General features: G+C 38.1%; 1 protein-coding gene across 2 annotated transcripts in view; it reads left to right on the top strand.

The window, feature by feature from the left end:
* Positions 1 to 2256: 2256 nt before the first annotated feature.
* The window catches only part of LOC139969451 (CUGBP Elav-like family member 1), a 195688-nt gene continuing 174455 nt past the window's right edge, over positions 2257 to 23489 (top strand). For both annotated transcript variants that reach the window (XM_071974462.1, XM_071974471.1), the window contains exon 1: positions 2257 to 2414. The gene's annotated coding sequence lies outside the window, so the exon portion shown is untranslated. The remainder of the gene's footprint in view (positions 2415 to 23489) is intronic.

The raw sequence follows: 23489 nt of genomic DNA, 5'->3' as shown, positions 1-23489 counted from the left end.
TGTGCTTCACTTGTCAAACATAATTCCTGTGAAAATCGTTGTGAACTGAACTGGACTTCAGTTCATGGAAAATCGCCCTTTTTCACAATTTGTAATAAAACATCGGGAAGTAACATGCAGGTCGGGACCTAACTTAGTTCTCTAGTCACGCCGCTAAAAGCCCAGTCACATCTCACCGGATTGCAATAACGGAGAGGGAACGAAGACAAAAAATGTCACTCCGTTGATGTACGTTAGTGTCCGTTTAGTCTGCGGTTCTCCTCCGTCCGTCTACGTTTCATTACCGGGACAGTCCGGTTTGTCCGGTGTCGATTTTGAACATGCACAAAACTTGGAACGGACATCCACCGAAAAATGTCTCCGTTATTTATTCGTTACTAATCCGTTAAGCTTCCGTTTTATCAGTTTCTCATGGGTTTTGTTCGTTCTGTATGCGTTTGGCATACTGTATTTCTCCGTTCGTCTCTGGTTATTGCTATTGCTCACCGGTTCATTAACGGACAAAGAACGGAAGAAACGTAGAAGTACAGTACCTATACCGTATATTCGACGGACGCTAACGTAGAAATAACGGAAGTGCAAAGGAATAGAACTGACAATGAACAGATAGGTAACGGACGTAACACGGAAGAAACGGAAGAACTCAGGCCAGGAAAGTATAACAGACGGACATAGTACGGAGATGCAGCGTACCTCCACCTTGTCCACTCCAAGCGTCCCACGCCTCATTCTGCTCCTATAACCTCTACCGTCAACACCTACATCATGTACCCTTCAGAAACTTGATTCAAGCTTCAGACCACAGTGTCAGCTTTACAAGCACAGATGCTTATCATTGAAGCCAACATCAAGACCAATGAACAAGTCAAGAAGAGAAGGAAGAGACGTGCTCGGCGTAAATGCTGGTCTAGGGCCTTGCTAGGTTCACAGAGAAGACAGCACTGTGGTCTTTATGACCAACTAATGCAGGAGCTGCGAATGGAAGACCAAAATCTTTTATCAACTTCATGAGGATGCCCCCTGATTTTGAGGCACTCCGGAGGCCCAGGTTTTAGACCGTTTCTTCTCCGTTGCTAGTCCGGTATGTCCGTTACTTTTCCGGTACTCCTACGTTTTGTATGTTCTTTATCCGTTAATTGTCCGTTGTAAATTCGTTACTATCCGTTGGTGTTCGTTAGTTCGTTCGTTGTTATTCCGTTGTTCATCCGTTGTTCGTCCGTTGCTGTCCGTCCCTTGTACGTTTGTAATCCGTTTTCACCGTTGAACGTCCGGTACGTTGCAACCCCCAGATGCATGCGCGACAACTTTTGCCAACGGAAATAACCGGATGACTGTTTTTCGCGCGTACTCTTGTCCGTTCGTGCATTCCGGTGAGATGTGACTGGGCCTTTAAGCGCTTAGAAAATTATTGTTAGAGCATTCTACCAGTGAAAAACAGATGTATATTATTAGTTAGAGGGCCTGGCCATTCTTTATGTTTTTATCCTAGCCGAGGGTCTTCTTCAAAAGCAAACTGCTTTTCTCGGTGAAAAACAAAGTTACACGTAGCACGCAACCGGGTGATCATCATGTTTGGATTTTGTATACCATACAGCAGGATTTAGGCCAACCAGGGTTGTTAAAGCGTCACAAGCCTTACCAACCATATCAGCTTGAAGGAAGAAAGGAAGCCCCATCTTCCACACCCTTCCCGTCCAAACTGCCCCTCTAATCAAGACATAACTGTGAAAGGATTCGACCATGCTCTGGCGGTTCCAGAAACTTTTCTGAAATTGGTCAAATGGAATCCCCTTTCCTCTGCCGACCCATCCCAAAATGTAAACGTTTTCATGATTGTTGCAGACTGCAGAGTAAATAAACACTATAGTATGAAAAGTGTGTAGCAATAAACTGACATGGGCATTATAGAAGTGTAGAACATTTGACAGAAAATTGTGGCTTTCTGCCATAACATTTTTGCAGGACAGACAAGGCTCAAAAAGGCGAATACAGTCATATTTTCAGACGACGCCAAAGCATTTCTTTTCAGGCTGATCCAGGCACAACAAAATGGCATTTTTTTTTGTATGGCTCTAACGTGCTATATTTACAAACCACGCATGGTGTCAACATATTTGCAAATTATTGTAGCCAATGCTAGTTGCTGGTGCCCTGGAATTGTTGTGGTGGCGCTCTCTTTGAAGTGTTAAAATAATGATGCATGCATGCTTCAGACCATGCAATTAGGCAACAGCTATAGTATGCCAGGTACGCAATGAATGTTGTTTGTGCTGACATTCAGATTTTCCTATGGTACTCCAAGGTGAACTGAATACACTAAGTTAGTTAGGCCTATACAGCTAAACTGAAGCAGTGCGAACTCGTCGACGTTTGTTATTTCATTCCTTTCGTCCGTACAAAACCAAACGAGACAGGTAAAACACATCATAGGATACTGTAATCAGCTGTTCTTTACTCTAATTGAGTGATATTTTGTTATTATTGTTTAACTGGCTTATGCGTAGTCGTAACTTGGGCAAGTTTAGGCCTCATGTAGGCCTAGCCTAGGCTACACCCTAACTCACTTTACCAACGATAGACCCTGTTAGTGTTACTTTAGGTCTAGTCTAACTGAGTCTAACGTTAGATGTTTGGCCTACCATTACCATACCCAAGGGCCAATCGGTCACTCTAAGTCTATGGAGGCCAAGGTTAGACCGATTCAGCCCCGACTCCCATCTTTGCGCATGGTTAGCTAGGCCTAGGGCCAATTCCAAGTTCCAATGTTATGGTCCTGCAAACCATCTTAAGTAGCGTATGCACAATTAATATTGTTAGCCTAACTTAACACACTAGCCTAAGCCTGATTTTGCCATCATGATATAAGCTATGCACAGTCTAACATAGTTAGACCAAACCTGACTTGAGGCCTTGTTGGACTTGGAAATTGGAGCTTTGGTTGAGCAATTGCAGTACACCCTGCAACTCTCGCAGTGCAACACACACACACAGGGCTTCTTGAGAACGATAATACATCGTTTACTGTAGTGTAGCAACTTCTGATCGTAATCTATGAGACTGAAGAGTTGTTTGGGCGTATTCTGCAATTAAGCAGCTTTGGCAAACTTTAAGTTTAACCAATAGGAATAGTTTAGGCTAAATGGCCCAGCCTTAAATTGGTTTTTGCAGAAAGAAGCATCAAAATTCATTGAATATGCCTAACATTAAGGTGTAGTGCAACATTAACTTTGGTAGCTTGGTAGATCTAAGTTAGATAAGACCTAGGTTTTGTTGTTATTATGAAAGTAAGTTACATCAGCAAAACAAGATTGGAAATGCTTCTATTGTTGGGTGGAAGTTCAGTCCATTTTCAGTAGCACTGGCTGGGCTTCTCTGATGTAATGCCCATCATAAAGCTCAACCTCTAACCTTCGGCTCAGTACTCACTTCTCTCGAGAAAACCATAGTCCAGTCAATTGTATCTTCTTATGTGCTTGACAAACGCGCAAAGCACAAAACATGTTTTCATTTTCTTACTCTAAAAGTTAATAGTGGATTAACATCATACTTGGTATGTGGATCCATCGTGTTGTGTACAAGAACCCTATTGTTTTCTCTGAAGTTCAATGGTCATTTGGTGTCAACAGAGATCAAAGTCTGAAAACTTTGTAAACATGATAACTCAAAAGTACATCTTTGTTGAACTTTATACGTGGTATGCACATCCAGCTTGGTGAATATATGACCCCTATTGAAATCGGTGGCGGTCAAGGGTCATTTGCGGTCAACAGTTAAGTCTAAGTCTGAAGATCCTTTAAACAGATTAACTCAAGAAGTACATCTTTCTTGAACCTCATACTTTATAAACTTATAAACATGATTAAAGCTACAACAAAATTTCTCCAATGCTCTGATTTTATTTGGTAAAAATAGTTTGGTCAAGTTCAGTCTAGTTATAGGTCTTCAATGAAACATAAGGTCATCCAGGAAATGATATCTGCTTCAGAGAGTTGATAACTTGCTTTAAAGGGTGTGAAGACTCGGGCAAAAAGAAACGTCTAATGCCGGTAATCTGACCTGGTTCGAATGAGGTGTAACAGAAGTGTTAGACACCACCATCGATCCCAGAAAATACACACACAGCTTGCTACCGTCGGTAATTAGACACTAGTGTACAGTCAGTACATATAGCTGCGGTCAATACCCACAACACAGTGTATAAACGATACAGCGATGGACATCTCAGGTCCAGCTAAAGATAACAAGGTATCACGTTTCATTACTGTCTGCATTTTGTAGCGACACAAAACGTCACTTGCAAGTGCTCAACAGAAGGTTAACTTTTTCAGATGGCCGCACACGGTTAGGGGTGAGTCTTCAATGCCTTTAAACACACTCAAGTGGACCCTTATCAGTTTTCACCTTATAGCTTCAAGGAGTCAACAGGGGAATGCTCGAATGGTCTCAAAATTGGCCATTTTCTCTGTGATTTATGACTTTTGCTCTAGCAGTAAGTTGTGAAACTATTTCAGTGTGTGAACAATGTCATGTAGAGCTTTGTTCATTAATAACAATTAACAAAGGGATGGTTGGTGGCAGAGCTGATTTGTTAACTCAAAATGTCATTTTATTCATACATCTGTGTCTATATTTCTCTTTTTACTGGATAAAGAAACAGTTTGGAATTAAAATTCTATAATGACAATCCTTACCAGTGAATGAAATGGTTGATGCCCACAAGGAAGTGCTACAAATAAGAGCTGGAAATCTCTGATCTTTACTAGTTCTTACTTTATTCTCGGACAAATTTAACTCACTTGCTCTACATTAGTCAGATATTTATTTTGAATTTGAGCAAATTGTATGGCAAGGAATAACTGGCTTTCTGGTTTGAAGTTGGGCCATTAGAAGATATCTGATAATTTTTATTTCTCTGCTAACTTACAAAAATTGACCATCCATAGTCTTAACTAGGCCTCAAAAAGCATAATATAATTGAGCTGGTTACCCGCACGCACTTAAGGTTCTAAGCAAAGCTTTAAACCCGTGGTAGGTGGATAGATTTGGGAAAAGAAACCAGTATGAGGATTGTATTACAAGTACAGTAGGCTAGGCTCCAAGTTCAAACTTAGGCCCAAGGGCCTGAAATGTATTGTCCTGTACTTAAATAATTTCCAATATGGTTTGAGAATCCTGATAAATTTAGGTTTAATTTGTACGTGATATATGATACACTGTAGGCTACATAATTTAGCTATTCATTTAATTCTAGTTTCCATGTACACACAGTACAGATTGTTCTATACATGTGTAATGAACAGTTAATACTTGATCATGGATCCCCAAAGAATTCTACTGGTATCCAGGTGTGTTGTGTCTAAAGCCATTACCATCGCTAAAGTCATAAATTTTGGAGATAATGACTTTAGTCGCTAAGTGCAATTCTGGGAATAAGTATTTACATCACAATTTTTGCAGGTTTAAATCTGTGATAGCAATTTGCTTTGATACAGGATTATAACGTTATAGACGACACAAGCAACTGCAATGGGTGTTCTTCAGCTATGATGTTCGGCATCACCTTAGCACTTTCAATCAGTGATCCTCAGCGAGTTTTTTTTTTTAATTGAGCCTACCCTGGATCGTGGTTAGAAGAGTCTAGCATCATCGCTGACAAGATGACGGGAAAGTCTGAAATAAAGTTACATGATCTAAAAATAACAATCTTTAGGGTTGTTTGCTCATATTGCAAACATGTTAAGAAGAAAAGTAACAATCTCCAATGTGTTCTGGCAGTTATGTTGCCTAATATAAATTTGGTACTATTTTGTCAATTCTGAACAGGATTCGTACATTTGTTTTTTTCTGATCTGGTTACCAGTGCAACCACTTCTAATATTGTGATAAAAACCACTGGTGCGTACAATTACAGTTAACCATGCAGCTACCTGTAGCTATTGATGGCCTACCTGTAGAATACATGTGTTCATCAATGCATATTTGCTCTTTGAAGCAAGACAAATTTGGTAAATGGGGGAAACACCAAACTACAAAAAGCTGCCTAAAAATAGTAGCAAAACTGACTGTTCAACACCATCTTGTTGAATAGGTTGAATGAACAAAGGGTGGGTATGACACTTAAAAAGAACTTCACACAGTCGTAAATAAGTAGATATAGATCAGGACAGGACTCGGGATTATAATGCAAACAAAGGACTTCTGGCTATATAGATATCAGAAGAGACGAGTTATTTTATCTGTTATTGGTGAAGACAATACATTTATTTGAGGGTAGTTTTGTACCATTATATGGTTTAGAGTACACTGTTATACAGTAGATGGTACTGTGTAATCTACTACAAAAAGCTGTAGTTATTTTTTTGGGAGGACTATAATTTTATAATTAATATTTTTGTTTGCTTATTTATTGACTGATTGAACGGTTAACGAAACACCTTCGATTAGAATTCTCTGGTGACAAACAATGTGAAAACTTAATATTGAAGAGGATAATATTCCAAACTGCTAGTTGGAAACCCTCTCTCACTCTCAACATCTCTCCCCCCTTAACTCGGGGATATGGTTGATCGAATGTAACCTAATTTTGACTGGCTGAACCATCCACTGCTCCAAAAAGTCGGTTCACAGTACCCCAGGGGGTCAGTGAATGTCATTTGGGCAAATGCTCTTCAAGAGCTTTACTTAAATATGCGCAGCCATTTTAATCTCCTTTTTTGGTTATCGTTGAAACCTGATACATTTGGAATGTTTGCTTAGCTGTCGCAGTTCTCTTTATTTAGAATATTATCAAGATATTTATCACTTTTGTAGAAATATTGTTTTTTTCCATTTGTGGTTAAATGATTGACAAACTTCAGCTGAATAGCGCTGATGACATCATGACATCATCATCCATTCTGCTGTTGTTACCAGATGTCTGATATACAAACTATATAGTAACATAAAAAAATTGAAAAATTCATATCTCTGGATACAGAATGCAATGAGAATGAAGTTTTCAACTTTTATGATAATTTACATAAGTGTTCAGCTATTTAGCTAATCAACTCTAGCTACCAGAAAGAAGAAGAAAAAGAAAAAGAAAAGAAAAAAAAAGAAAAAAATTTAAAGGGAAAAAAAAATGAAAGAAATGGCTAGTCTTTGTAACCCGAATCCAGACTCTTTGTAACTAGCTTTATTGTTCTAATAAGAATCTGATTAAAAGAGTTCTAATAACCTCTTATTATGTCAACCACAATAAGATTAATTATTGTGAATTAATAACCAAGATTAATGAATTAATTAACATTGGTTATTAATTAATAATTAATCATCTTCAAGCACGGTATTTACTTGGTAGTTGGTAAATGAGCTTGCATAAAATTTTACTGAAAACAATCATTGTAAATTGCAAAGGGATGGAGTTTCAACTACAGACTATGGAGACAATATTTCACATTGATGGTGATAAATTACAAACACGATTCCTGATACATTTACATGTTATTTTTCCTAAGCACACAATGTACATAATTCACGTAAACAAACACACTGATTAATATTTACCAGTGTTAACGACACTGCAGTTCCTGCATTTATTTTATATAATATGTACATGTTACTGATAAGCTGTTAAAATTGATTGTCTGGACTTTAGCAGTTCAGTACGACCGGTTTCAATTAACTCACTAGATCGTGGCAGCCGCTGGGAGTTTGGACTAGTAAAATGTTAAACAGTATGCTGTCCAGATTGTGATATCACTGAGGTGGGTGAGGGGTGGATGGGGGGGGGGAGCTGTGCGAGGAACGCTTGGGATCGTTATTGCATTCCTGAATGGCAAATAATTCTTCCTAATGACAATTACCTGGTGGTGGTACAAACTATTTTTGTTATTGTTGAGGTCAATAATTATAGTATGGAAAAGGTTGACCGTTGTTATTGTGACTGTGTTAACTATTACTGTGTGTAGATAGGGATCTGTTTATTTATTGTGGATGGGACTGCTGTACTATAGGGTCAGCTTGCAAGCTAGGTACAGTGCAGCAATAGTACTATGTGAAGGCCTGTCATATTTACTGGCTAAATTAAATGCAAGTAGACTTTTTCTGTTTGCCAGTAGAAAAGGCAAAAGTTTGCATGTTTTTGCCAGTAGACATTTAGATGATAAACACATAAATAATTTGGGTAACCATTCGTCAATGCCTTTTGCCAGTAGAAAAGGCAAATGTTTGCATTTTTTGACCAGTAGATATTAAGATTATAAATAAGTTGGGTAACAATCATCACTTAAGTTATGGCATGATTTCCTTATAGGTCTAACATAAGGCTGTGTATAATAAGTAGTGTAACTTAATCTCTGAAATGTTCCTTTAAGGCTTAAATTGATGATGACACAGTGATCTACAGTGCAGGCCTTCAAAGTTAATGTGAATCACTCTTATTTTTTTTTTATAAATTCTAATAACTTAACTGCAAGATATTTCTTCTACTTCATATTAGAGAGCATCATTGAATGACAGATGCTCAATACCCTTTGTCCTTGACAAATTTGTAACACATTGTAAACATGGCATTTTGAGGCCATTATAGTCTTATGTTTCCATATTGAGTTAAAGAGTTACATGTATATAAGGAACTAAGTACCTAATGGTCTGTGTACTAGACTACATAGTCCAGTCACTTTAACTGATTAAACCTTAATTGTTTAAAAGGTCATTTCTCACAATTTAAATGTTGTATTTAAAGTACCTTATCAGACACAGAGTTAACTTGAACATACAGTAGAATATTTGCGACTGTTTACTAGGGTTGGGCGATATATCGAAAATTATTATTATCGCGATAATTTTTTTTCAAGACGATATTTTTTGAGGATTGAACAAATGACGATAATTTCTTGTGAAAGAAATTTGAAATAAGTGTGGATAAAAATGCGATTATCCTTTCTCCGTTTTATGTGTAAATGTTTATTCTAGCATTCCCTGGTTAAGAAAGTTGAAACAAAATAAAGTTGATCAACTTCATTTACTGACTTTTGAACTTCGTAAAAAACCCGTCCTATACAACATTAACTGTATAGAGAAAAAACCTCGAAAATCAGTTGAGAAATTACCAAATGTGCACGAACATTAAGTTGGTACACCTTTCAAATTTTACGAAAGATCGAGCAAAATACTTTCGAAAAATTCACGCGAAACTGGCATATCGTGCTAAATGCAACAAATGTCATGTAAACAAGGCTCTAGTACACCCATTTATGAATAAACCATACGACCACATCTGCTGTTAAGCGGGGGAAAGAGAAAGTATTTTCTAGAATTTCCACAAAAAAAGGAAAAAAATATCCTACCATAGTTAGGAGTATAGTACATAGCCTAACCACTTCGTTGGTTACGAATCTCACGTAACAACAAAAACACAACTAATTTTATTTTTATTTTTGTATTTTGCGAAGTTGACGTTTTCTACAAGGACATGGAAACAATATTTATCATTTAGTTAATCATGCCAAATGGCCTAAAACATGGGATTGCAAGACATACTTTCATAAAGATGACCATACTGTAGCTACTGCATGGGGCCTTGATATCGTGCTGTCTGTATGGTATAGACTGTGCCTCGTGTATCATGGGGAATATTGTTTTGTTCATGCGGATGAGTCGGTTGGCTTGAGGTGTGTTTTTACCTCCATGGTTTTACCTACCTTAATGTTACGGGGATATAAATTTTCTTAAACGTCTAAAATAATATTTCGCATAACTTTACAGATCCTTTACTGACTGACCTAATTAATTCTAGAGTGGAGTCAAAATAGTTTACTCCATAAAAAGTTTTTTGGAAACGTGCCAAAAATGTTAACAAACAGGTGTTAGGGGGGTTGTTTGGCAATTTACCTGGGAAAATCCGCAGCACATGTACAGTAGCCTACCGTGATATTTAAGTAGGGGTAAACACTGCAGTTAACTTGTAAACTGATGTACGTATAGCGCACGCTGTTCATTGTTAGGCAGTCTAGAAACGGGGCTTTGTCGAACATAGTTTCTTTCATAATATCGTCAGTTTTGTAAGTTAAACTTTTTAAAGATTGTAAGACAGATTAAATCTCTTTTCATTTTATCACATAATATAGCTACAGTACTCTAACTTGTCATTTTCAAATTTTCATCAGTTTCGTGACAATTTATATATTCAGAAAGTTGTTAGTATTTTGAATCCTCAACTGCGAGTTTGTTATCGCCAGACACGCAAAAATACTAAAATTTTCCGGGGCCTTCGCCCCTGGACCCCACACAAGGGGTTCCATCCCTTAACCCCACTGGGGCCCTAAGGCGGGCCCCTTGACCCCACGCCATTATGCTCGCACGCAACAGGGGTTGGTGTGTTCGCTGCGCGAAAACACCGGTGATAAATCGGCAGTTGTTTTTAGTGTGTTTGCGAACACACTAAAAACAACAAGGAAAAATTATCGTAATTATCGAAATATCGCGATAATTTTTGAACTATTTATCGTGACGTTAAAAAGCAAATATCGCCCAACCCTACTGTTTACCTACATGTCTACACACAACAGTTTCATTCTGATTACTACACATTTGAAGCTATCTCAAGATTGTAACCTTTTCTATCACTGAACACAATCCAAAGATGATAAAAAGTGTTCAATTCTAGTCTGTCGCCCTCTTTCCCTGCTGCTCTTTAATTGGATCTTCAACCTTTCCTGTTTTGTCACTTATCTGTAAGCTCTGGTTAACCTGAGCGTAAACTTGATAACCCTTTGACAGACTCAAACGCGCATTTTTTCATTTTTCTTTTTTTCTGTGAAGGGCATAATTTTTAAATCTCAAACAGTGAAGCTGATGTAACTATGGCTAATTGGCAGAAATGTCACAAAGACATTCATGAAACTTTTATAGAACAGACACATTTCCATGAAATATTCTATTTTTGGTCTGTTCTATCCATAGTCTTTGCTTCTAGCTTTAATTAATACTTGCACTTATTACACCTTTGACATTCAAAGTGTCCAAGATCCTTCTTGTAACATTACACATAGCTCTGTGATGATTTGAGTAGGAGGGTTTGGAGTCAAATTTTTTTTTTACTATGTTGTTAAGGCAATATATTCATATTTCAGTTATTAGCGAATAGGACCTTTTTTCCTTTTTCCCCATTTCATTTTGAGGGGAGGGAAAGAGGCAAGAGTTTGAAGTATTAGGGGTGCCTACCCCATAGCCCTTCCCCTGTGACTATGCCACTGATAGGGATACTCCTTTAGTATGGACATCACTGTAGAATTGAGTAAAAATAGGAAAGTAGAAAGAAAGACCCCTCCCCCTCCCTCTCCCCCTCCCCATCCCCTCTCCCATCCCCCAAAAAATAAATTAAGAAAAAGAAAAGAATAATTTTTGTAGGGTGCAACGAACTAAGTCTCGCAATGTAATGGATTTAGTAATTTGAGAAACCATTCCAAACATTGTCATCCTACTATGGAAAGGCAGCCTACGTTTAAAACAGGGACTACTAGTCTGAAAAAAGACCCTGAACCAATAAATAAACAAAAAACATCTACTTTAGGTTAATGTTCACTTCATATGAATATACTGTTGTGTTTATCGGTATTTGAATTGCAGTGCATTTAATATATAGGCAAAAATGTCACCAAAACAGAACTAGTATTGTTTCAATACAGGTGACAAACGCCTACAGTGGCATTACGATATTCCTTACCGGTTTCGAACCTCTGGACATACAATCAGCGTCCATAGCCTAGTGGTTATTGTTGTCCGCATATAAAGCAGGAGGCCCGGGTTTCACATCCCAGTGGAGGCTGGAAGTATTTTCACTGTTCTGAAATTTTACAACTCATAATGATTTCAATTATATACATATATAGCTTTATAGATATATTATTGCCACCTGGTGTGTGTTTGGTGATACTTGCTGGCATTCATGATACCCATCTGGCCTGCTCCATCAGTCATTACCTAGATCGCACCTCTACAAAAAAAGCCATCTGTTTAATATAATGTGATTTATAACAATACAAATGCCTGCTAATGTTCGGCTTCATCTTCTTACCTACCACCTGCCCGGATACAGCCCCCATCTCGAGTGTTTTCCATGTCAACACGGACCCGTTTAGGGTGAGGTTACGAAGTGCCGAACATGACATCAAACAAGTCGGTAAATTTTCTACTCTGTACAAGGGTACACCTTATGTTCTCTTGTGTACATAGTCGTTGGCATATTTGCACAGAACTCGTTCGATGTCGTTTTAAAACCAGAAAAATGCTGGGCGGCTTTAAGGTCATCAGCTGCAAGTTTTATATTCCAAATTAAAAATTGTTAACGAAAGCTGACAAAGAGAATGCTTGGTCTGGGTCATTAAAAGCTTTGTTTAGTTTATCTACAAGATGCTGCACAGAGGTATTACACCCTGGAAATATGTACAGTATTGCAGACAAGGCAATGCCAATAAGATACAGGACAAACAATAGTGCTACAGCATACAATAGCCTGCTGTAACGATGGATTTAAGAAACAGCAGCTCAGGATTGTCTTAAATCTACAGTATATTTCGCACAAGATATTAAGCAACTTTTCAAACTCTTTCATATCTCAAGATTTTCTTGACACACTTTCTTTCAGGTTTTTTTTTTTATTGTTTTGTTGCCAAGAAATGTAAAATGAGGTTGCAAAGGTTAAAATGATTAAAAAAGAAACAAAATATTAATTATTGAATAATATTTAAAAGAAAAAAATCAATGAAATAAAATTATATAAATTTTTTAATGCCAAGACAATTTCTTACAAATCACTCATTAAAAGTACTTCAAAATGGTAGTAGGCCCAGTTAATATCTGAATTTATCAACACACACTTAACCTCATGTATATACATAGGATAATGCATGTATGTGATGTAAGTACGTGGTTAACAAATTCCCCCAAAACAGGTAAGTAGTTTGGGGGATTATAGTAAAACTTATTTATACACTTAGATGGGGGAGGGGAGGGGGAGGAGAGAGGGGAAAGATGAGGTAAGAATGGGGTGGGAGAGGGGAAGTGTAGGAGGAATTGGCACAAGCCTGATCACAATACCATGAAGATCTGCAAGGAAGTACTTACTGTAGAACTGATTTTACAGTAAAGAGGTGCTATTTAGGATAGCAGCTCCCTGGCTATAGTCCTGGCTATAGTGATATCATAACATGCATGTTACAGTAAAGAGTTGATATTTAGAATAGCAGCTCCCTGGCTAATTACTGGCTATATTAATATCATTACATGCATGTTACAGTAAAGAGTTGGTATTTAGGATAGCAGCTCCCTGGCTATAGTACTGGCTATAGTAATATCATTACAGTAGCATGTTACAGTAAAGAATCGCTCAGCTCCCTGGCTATAGTACTGGCTATAGTAATATCATTATATGTTACAGTAAAGAATTGATATTTTAAGATAGCAGCTCCCTGGCTATAGTACTGGCTATAGTAATATCATTATATGTTACAGTAAAGAATTGATATTTTAGGATAGTAGCTCCCTGGCTATAGTACTGGCTATAGTAATATCATTACAGTAACTTATTACAGCAAAGAATTGCTATATAGGATAGCAGCTCCCTAGCTATAGTACTGGCTATAGTAATATCATTACAGTAACATGTTACGTAAAGAGTTGATATTTAGGATACCAGCGCCGTGGCTATAATACTGGCTATAGTTTTATCATTACAGTAACATGTTACAGTAAAGAGTTGCTATTTAGGATAGCAGCTCCCTGGCTATAGTACATGCTTTTGTAATATCATTACAGTAACATGTTACAGTAAAGAGTTGCTAGTTAGGATAGCAGCTCTGTGGCTATAGTACTGGCTATATTAATATCATTACATGCATGTTACAGTGAAGAGTTGCTATTCAGGATAGCAGCTCCCTGGCTATAGTACTGGCTATAGTGATATCATTACAGCAACATGTTACAGTGAAGAGTTGCTATTTAGGATAGCAGCTCCCTGGCTATAGTACTGGCTATATATTAAGATCATTACAGTAACATGTTACATTACAATACTTAACATTAATCATCATGAAATTCCCCTATTAAAAGATCATGTTAATACAGAACATTAATTATGGTCATCATTATGTTCAGATCATCCATCGTATTTTAGCTCCATGCTCTTGCAAAGGATGATCACTGAAGACTTAACCCTGATGAAAACCAGTTACAAGTGTCTTTTTTAAAAATTTTTACTGATCTATGTGGCAAGGGATGTGTTTGCAGGTCAACAGCTTGTCCTGTCAACTATGGATGTGTACAGTTTATCAGTCTGGTTTATTTCTTCAAAATGTAAGAAAAAACAGAAAGAAATGGACTTTGACTCACTCTCCTGGATTTGTGGCTGACCTTGATAACTGTCTGATATTCATAAAATTTAGTGGCTTTCAACAAAATTGAAGAAACTAGTAGAGACAATTAGAAGAATTAGATTCCTAGGTTGCATCACAGTCATAACAGGTTAGACCACTGATGGGGTGACCTCATTTTTCAGACCATCTGTTTTCGTTTTAGCTGCTTCCAAATGATGTTGATTCATGTCAAGGACAATTCGCTTCCTCCAAGAGGACAATTGTATGCAGAGGGGTGTAAGGGGGGAGGGGTGTATCCTGTTTAAAGGGATAGAGGGATTCTGTTTGAAGCCAAAACAAACAATACACTGTACATGTTATTGGAGTACTTGATGGTTCTGTATCCATTGCATTACTTGGGTCAGTATGTGATAAGTATCACCTGATGGGAACTCTCGGCACAGTCCATCAAGTCAAACTGTACAGGACGTCAATGAACACTGGTAGTGTACGAGATCCTAACTCATGTCTGAGGATGGTGGAGGGGGGGTGGGGGGTCAGGGCAGGGGACACCCCACCCTGGGCATCTGGGGCAATATTGGGGAGTGGGAGAAATATGGGATGAAATATACTTTTTTGTTAAATTTTCCTGAAGGACAAAATGAAGACAAAAAGGAGGCTCGGTGACGTATTTACCCGGGGGAGGGGTGGCAGGTGGGGGTGCGGTTGGGGAGTGGACCCAGTCTTTCAATGTCACACTAAAGTAATGACTGATGTTTCGGTAGTCGAACAGTACATGTCTGTGTTTCAGCCAGGTGACATTTACCGACAGAGTGTTTATCAACCGTACCATGCATCGTAGGAATAAATTATTTTGATCAGCTACTGTCACTGGTGAATGCATTAACAATGACCTTGTGTGCAGGAGAAAGAACCAAACCCCTAGCAAACCGTCCACGGATCTAATTTATTGTAACGTCCACGGAGCAAACCGTCCACGGATCTAATTTATTGTAACGTCCACGGAGCAAACCGTCCACGGATCTAATTTATTGTAACGTCCACGGAGCAAACCGTCCACGGATCTAATTTATTGTAACGTCCACGGAGCAAACCGTCCACAGATCTAATTTATTGTAACGTCCACGGAGCAAACCGTCCACGGATCTAATTTATTGTAACGTCCACGGAGCAAACCGTCCACGGATCTAAGTTATTGTAACGTCCACGGAGCAAACCGTCCACGGATCTAATTTATTGTAACGTTCCCCCATGGTGTATCCATGGAAAGAATGTGAAGTACTGTATATAGAAAATGTCACAGATGTTGTTGCTTTTGCAATTTAACGGTTTGATTGTACTTTGGTAGTTTGTTAACCTTTATGTTACACAAAGCTAGAAGAGATATATAATATGTGTGCCTCATGTGTCTGTTGTTGAATTTGTGAAGGATCTTGAAGTGTTCCGACGTCTGATACTGCCAGCTGTCGTGTCTTTTATGCTAAATTAGTTATTTGGTTTTGAAAATTGTATTTTTGCCAGATGTGAGAATTAAGAAATATAAACCAGTTGCCCACCATTCATTGGAAGATACATTGTGCTGTAGCTCCCAAATATCGGGCAATGCTTTACAAATGTCCCCATGTTGTTTGTGTTCGCTAGTTTGTAAGTAAGGAAGACGTCCAAAAGAAAAACAATCTAATAAAACCATAAAATATTTTCCAATTCTGGACTTCTCATCTTTGATAACTTTCAAAGCTCAACTTTTCCCTTGTATTACAAATCTGAAAGTATTCCCAGCTCTGCTTAACAAGCTATAAAGTGAAATGTACCATATCATATTTCATATATCATGTACCATATTTCATATATCATGTATCATATCATATTTCATCGCAAATGCTGGGAATTTGAAATTAAATATTATTTGAAACCTTTTTAACTATCTACATTTTGAACCTTAATGTACTAAAGTAGGATGTTTGCTCCAGTATGTTTGGAATTGTGCTGGCAATATTGAATTTCCAAATATTATATTATATTACAACAAACATGTTATGGGTAGTGATGCTGAGTATGTATGTGTGTGTGTGCGTGCATGCGTGTAAACATGTACTGCATGTGACCCCATTGACTCGTAAACATGATAAAATTGAAAGCTAAGGGATTTTTGAAACAAATTTAAAACAGAATAGCGTCAAAACATTTTTTTCCACATCAAACTTTACTCCCCCCAAAATTGCTTTAATATAATTTGCCACCCCGAAGGACAGCTTAGAGCCTCAACTTCTTAAAAAGTGGATCGCGGTAAAGTGTTGTATCCAGTTACCTCTGGCAATTAGTCTGCTACCCGTGGCCTGATTCACCCCATGGGTATAACTTATTTAGCTGCAAGGGGTAGAGTCGAGGATACATGTACTGTACAGTCAAATTCCTGTTTTCATCTAATACTGAGGTATAGTACTTCCCTGCTGGTAGAAAGCCAGCCGGCATGTTCGTTCGGGTCACTCTGTTATTCGTCTCTGAAATCTTTCTCTAGCTCTGCGTGTCGCCGGTCGACGTCTGCATACCAAGCAGGCCAGCTCTGTGTATGTGATCATGTAGTTAAGAAAGTATTTCAGCATCACGTAACATTACCAGTCGGTTAGTACACTCTATTAAAGAGTACCCATTGTGACTTCAGCTGTAGTTTAGATTAAGACAATTACTTTGAACAAATGGATGTGGTATTCATGATTAAAATGGTAGGGAAAAATTTGCAGAAAATTTCCAGTCATAATGTGAAGCAAACATCTACAGTCCCCACCATCCCTCCCCACCCCAGGGTATTCCTTTAAGTAAATATTGCATTTTCCTAATAATACAGTTTGAGTTTTAGATGTTCTCTACTTTGTTATTGTCATTGAGATGTTCAGATTTCCGGGGTGGAGGGGGGGGGGTGTAGGTAAGGATAACAGAAACTATGAAAACCACATTAATTTTTCTTTGTACTATCCTAGTCATATGTAGTACCCAAGTTGTGGTCCCTTTTTAACACTTTTGTGAAAAATGTCATTGAAACAAGAAAAACCCCCCCCCCAAAAAAAATTATGAAATAAGAGTATTAAACTCAAGCCGTCGGTTGTCTTTATTTTCACACCCTGGGTATTATTTTCTCTGCACATTTGAAGGTGACCTGTTAAAATTGTTCAATTGGAATGAAAATATTATTTCATTCTCTGCATTTCTTCCCGTCGGGGTAGATTTTTTGATCCGAAAATGACTTCCATATTAAACCAGCCACCTCTCAAGGACTCGTACGTCGTCGTCGTCGTTGTTACGTCAGGTCAAGAATTCAAGTTTGCAAAAATTGGGGAAAAAATTGATGCGTGCTCTCCAATTTAAAGAAAAGGAAATTGATAACCTATAGTTATATGCGTACTGCTTGGTATTCCTCTGTGTGTGGAGGGAAATAATATGTTTTATTTGGTCTTTTATTAATTTTTAATGAAGATATAAGAGAGAGGGAATGAGAGACATGAGCTATAATTATTCCGAAAGTATTGTACAGCCTTGTGCACTCTCTCTACCTGTGTATATAAGTCAACACTGCATTGTGAATATTGCGTGAGCAAGCATTTGAAAACCGTTTGTTTAAGCCTAGATTGTAGAAATAGTTTGAAGGAAACAAAGAAATTAAAATTGCATTGCCCTGGTATTGTAAACAGCATAAAAGCAATTATCTAATATAGAAAGGTTTTTTTATTTTTTATATCATGGGTCATTTAGTAAACTAAATAAAATTGATAGTTTGATTAACACAGAGGCATATGGTAGCTTTGTTTGGTGGAATGTTTGTACCATTGTATAGCTTCTGTCCCATACTGGGTACTACGTATATAAGTGTATAGCTTCTGTCCCCTACTGGGTACTACTGTACGTATGTAAGTACTCTGTGCAAAACTTGTTCATATCTTTATGAACAGGATGTATAGTGTGGTAATTAAGACCAGGGAGCTGATACACATTATAAGCCCTGTCTACACCGCAGAATGAGCGTGGTAATAAGCTGTGTTTACATTACATATTTTACACAGCATGGGTTCTGATCCTTCTTGGATGGTGCATTTGTGGGGTTTATGGGACCTGGGGAGGGGGGGGGGAAAGAATGTGTTTGCGTTACAAATTTGACACAGCACAGGGTTTAATACCGTCTGGTGCAACAAGGCGTGACTGTACGCTGGAGGCCTCTGCATTTAAATAAAGAAAACTGGAAGTTATTAATTATATCTTCACCGATGATTCTCCAAGAAACAAACGAACAAAGAGACAAATACAGAAGCCTAAATGTTACAACATTGACAGAGAAAATGAGTCCAGTTTTGTACAGTATCTATCTTACAGTAGTCCAATGTTGTGCTTATGCATGTCATTATATTTCATATTTTAGTCCAAGGTAATGCTTATAAATACAGAAAGATTTTAGATTCAAATAATGCACAATTAACCAGGGTTTTCTTCGTCCTTGATTCAAGTTAAACTGAAGATATTCTACATTAAGATTGTAAGACTTCACATGTATATACATGAATCTATCGCCAAGATTTATCAATATTTTGATCTATTATTTTCTAAGTCTGAATACAGTAACAGCTGTTCAAGGTTTATCCATTATAATCGTTGAGAGAATTATTCCATTTCTATATTTTCCGAGGCAGTCTGTGACATTGAAGGACTATTTTTATGTTGATGATCATTCTTAGTATTAGAATTTTTTTTAATTCTCTTCAATACTTATATTCCATTGAATGCAGTATATTGTAGAAGCTTGATTGCTGCAGAGCTTCATGGCAATGGATATTAAATGACAAATTGACAAAAAAATTGAAAATATCGGGTTTGACGTTTACAGGGAATAAAATATGCGGCATTGCCTAGCAAAATGCTATAGTATGAAAAATGGGCGACTCTACACAAATGCGAAAATGTACAGTAGCACTTACAGTGTACAGTAACGCTAGAGACAACTTTAAATTGCAGTCTTTTATGATAAAAAAAATGCTGAAACTAATAAACATGTATTATAAGGATGATATTTGAGGCCACGAAAGTCTTTAGTGTTTTCTCAAAGAGTTTCGTGCGACGTCTGACAAAGTTGTCCTAATGATCTGAAGTGCATAATTAGACTTTACAGTTCAGTCACTTTAACTGATGGACCATGGCTGTTGAAAAAAGGTTATTCTCAAAAATTTTAAGTTTTTAGAGAAATTTACAATCTGGACCAAATGCAGTTCTTTTTTTTGTAATTTATTGTAACTTCCACAACAAATAGCAAAATGAATTTTGTGTCTTTATTCATCGCATTTTAAATATACTTTTGTAATTGGCAGGAGTGTTTTCCCTTTAACTTCACACATTGAAGTTAAAGCCTTTTATTATTAAACACGAACATTTGAATCTTCTCAGAAAAATTAAGAAAGTCCTGTCAGTTGAGTTGACAGGAGTCAGAAATCTATTTATTATATATATATCATGCTTTTCCATCATCAGCAGATTTTTGGAATACAAATATGGGCATTATTGTTAACAAGTTTCAAAACTGCAAATAAATGGCAATTAGAACTAAATATATCTTGATCAGCCTAAGTGACGTTTTTAGCGGCATTTCTAAGTAAAGTATTGTTACAGTTTCCTGTCGTGGGATATTGCCATTGGCAGGCAAGTATGTTTTGTTGCAGTCAAGTTGCCATACTTTTGTCTGCATTTTTGTGTATGTCTTAGTCTGTCTGTCTTTATGTATGTGTTAATGGTACAGTACATCTGTGTGTATGCATGCATGCATGCACATGATCTGACTACATTCAGCTACCCCCTAGTATTTTGGGTTGGGAAAAGGGGAGGGGAAGAGAGGGGAGGGGGAAGGGAGGGGAGAGGAGAGAGGGGAGGGGAGAGAGGGAGGGGGAAGAGAGGGGAGGGGGAAGAGAGGCGAGGGGAAGAGAGGCGAGGGGGAAGAGAGAGGAGGCGAAGAGAGGGGAGGGGGAGAGAGGGGAGGGGGAAAGGGGAGGGGAAAGGGGAGGGGGAAAAGGGAGAGGGGAGAGGGGAGAGGGGAGAGGGGAGAGGGGAGAGGGGAGAGGGGAGGGGGAGAGGGAAAGGAGAGGGGGAAAAGGGAGGGGGAAAGGAGAGGGGAAAGGAGAGGGGGAAAGGAGAGGGGAAAGGAGAGGGGCAAAGGGGAGGGAAGGGGAGGGTGAGGGAAGGGGAGGGAGGGGGAAAGGGGAGGGAAGGGGGAGGGTGAGGGAAGGGGAGGGGGGAGGGTGAGCAGGGTTCAGTGGTCCTCTGTACAGTCATTATGGTGACATTTGACAGAACTTTACACCAAAAAAACTCCCGCTACAGGAAATTTCCAGAAATCTTTGAAACAGCAACAAGACGTGAGGAAACTTCCTGAACATGCTCAATATAATCTTAAATATATCTCATCTACGGATATATTATAACTAGAGAGATCACAATTTCTTCCTGTTAGCGATGAGATGCCAAACTTATCACTGGCTTATTACTGCCCTAATTGTTTCCTCTCACATGCAAATCCTACTAACTCATGAGGCAGTTTTACTCATTTCATATTAGTTTCTATAGAACTATTATTCTATTAACTACTGTAATAACAGACCAATATATAGTAAATGTGCCATACTGTTACTTAACATTATGCTTGTATAAGCAAAGGGTTGTTAACTCCCTTTTAAAGGTATACAGGCCTTGAAATTCTTTTGTAATCGCTACAGGCATCATGAATTCTAGCTGATTTGCTTCTCAGTTGTGACACCATCTCGGTAATTGATGTTTGCTTATTTGATAAGGTGTAACCATGGTAATCACAAAAAATCTCTACCTTTTTGTGGTTTTGTTTAAAACATATGCCTAGTCTAGTACCATAGTGGTCATAAGAAACTAGAATGCTGGAAGATACTGTAGAAGACTTAAGACATGTGATCTTGTGGCTATCCACAGAGTCATAGAAAACTTGGAATGACCAATGAACACATTGGAATCATGTGATATGAATATGCAACACATCGGAATTGGGCTACAATCACGGGAAATGGGGTATCCATTCGTTCCGAGACTATTTTGACTATGAAACATGCAGAAACTTGTTGTATAAATGTCATTTGAAATTGCAAGTAGACCAGGAATTCTTTTTACATGATAACAAATTAAATAAAATCGATATATTCATTACAAGTTGACAATTACCATAGTAACCATACTAAGAGCTGCCAATGGTCGCTGCGCTGTAGGAACATTTTTTGCGTGCCGTATAAACTCCAAAAATTAAGATCGAATTTGACACAAAATCTTGTCAGTACAGTCAGTGTGTGTGTCCCCGTTCATTGTTAATAGGTCTTGCAATATATATGCCTCGGCACAAGGGGTCCCCTGATGGATGAATTCTCAAGGAACTCATCTTCCAGATCTTCTCCGATTCTTTCACTTCTTCTTCTAAAATTCTTCATGTCTTTCTCCGAAAAGTTCAACCCTCAGCTTGTAATATCAGAGACGGTCTTATGGAGTGAACTCCCACTGTGTAGTTAGACAGACTTTGATAATTTTTAGAAAACAAACTTGGCCTGTACCATTCGGTCTCGGGGGGATTATTTTAAAGGGTCAGTTGAATGGTGGTTTTCATTTTACAAGGGAGTTCTGACGGTCTTAGAATTGTAGTTTTTTAGGTAAATTTCACAATTTTGTAGAGTGCCTATTTCCATTGTTCTGATTAAACAAAAATGAGTACTACTTGACTTAAATTTGCATAATTTAATCTAACACCTTTTATGTGTCTCCTCGAATAAGATAAATTTATTTTGGTTGACATGGTGCAACTCAGCTTAAGCTCAACGGAGCTACCAAAGCAGGAACATAATTAACAGATGGCGCTGTCACATCAGTCCTATGTAGTTCCACAAAACTTTATTAGCTGACTGAGTTTACGTTGCATGGTAGTATTATGAGTTTGATCACTAGTAGCATTTATGTTTTTGTTTGTTATTGTCAAAGGATAGATCGTTTGAAACATACGACCGCAGTTTCAGGCCAACCTGACCGTTTTTACGCACTTCAAATTGTGTTTCCTAAAACATAATTTTCATTTGGTGAAACTGTATTAGTGGAGCCTCTAACTGCATAGTAAACCACCCAGTGCTTTACAGTGTGCGCAAATTCACCCAGCGTGTTCGCGCAATGGTAAGCCCTTCCATGCAATTACTCTTCTCTGTTTCACAGACCTCTATAGCTACGATCATCTGTATTAGGACCTATGTACAGTGCCAAATTCTAGAGGGCGCCCTCCTTGTTCTTATGATGACTTGAAGAATCTCTTAAACTTAAGCCTCACACATCCGGTAAAGGCACTTTTCAGTTTAAAACTAAATTAGCCTACTAACACTTGGAGTCAATAGAGATGACTCTCTTAATAGTACTGCTGATGGAGATGTCATCTACAGAGCTAGGAGATGTAGCTCCTTTAATGTCTTCTTGCCTGTCATTTATCATTGCCAGAGGCTAGGCTAGAACATTCAATAGGCATAGAAAGCAATGTAAATAGAGCCTTTGGGCACAAGATAAGTAAAACAAGCCTCCAGTGTGAGCTAGTGTCTACAGGAAACCACCAGGGAGTTAAACGCTTTCAAAGAAAGAAAAATGAAGTCTGGATATATATATATGTATGAAAAAGCTGTTCTGTGGTTGTCAACGGCCTTCTGACCAAGTTGTATGTCATCTTGAATGCATTGGCTGCCATTCAGCCACCAGCGCTGCGCTCAGTAGTTAAGCACGTGGTGAAGGAGTGGGACAGGCAATATTTTGGCAGCGAATAACCAAACAGGAAATAGTTAATCAGTACTGGGAAGGTCGTTGATCTCGGGTTGTCTTTTAGAAGGGTAACTTGAATGTTGCCGGTATGTATAGGAGTTGGAAGGAGGTACAGTACTGTATAGAGAGAGAGATAGTTGGATATAGCCATTGGTGGTGTGTCTGGTTGATACAATATTTAATTAGATCTATGGGAAAGTTGGTAATTGGGCTTTGAGCTAAGTTGGTCATTATGGCAGCATGTCACAACAAAATAAGAATTTCAAGGAATATTTTGGAACAACATTCAGTACGGTACACATGTTA

This window comes from Apostichopus japonicus, chromosome 1 (genome assembly GCF_037975245.1).
Source record: "Apostichopus japonicus isolate 1M-3 chromosome 1, ASM3797524v1, whole genome shotgun sequence".
Lineage (NCBI taxonomy): Eukaryota > Metazoa > Echinodermata > Holothuroidea > Aspidochirotida > Stichopodidae > Apostichopus > Apostichopus japonicus.
The sequence above is the reverse complement of the archived record's forward strand: the minus strand, read 5'-3'. Positions and strand labels throughout refer to the sequence as shown.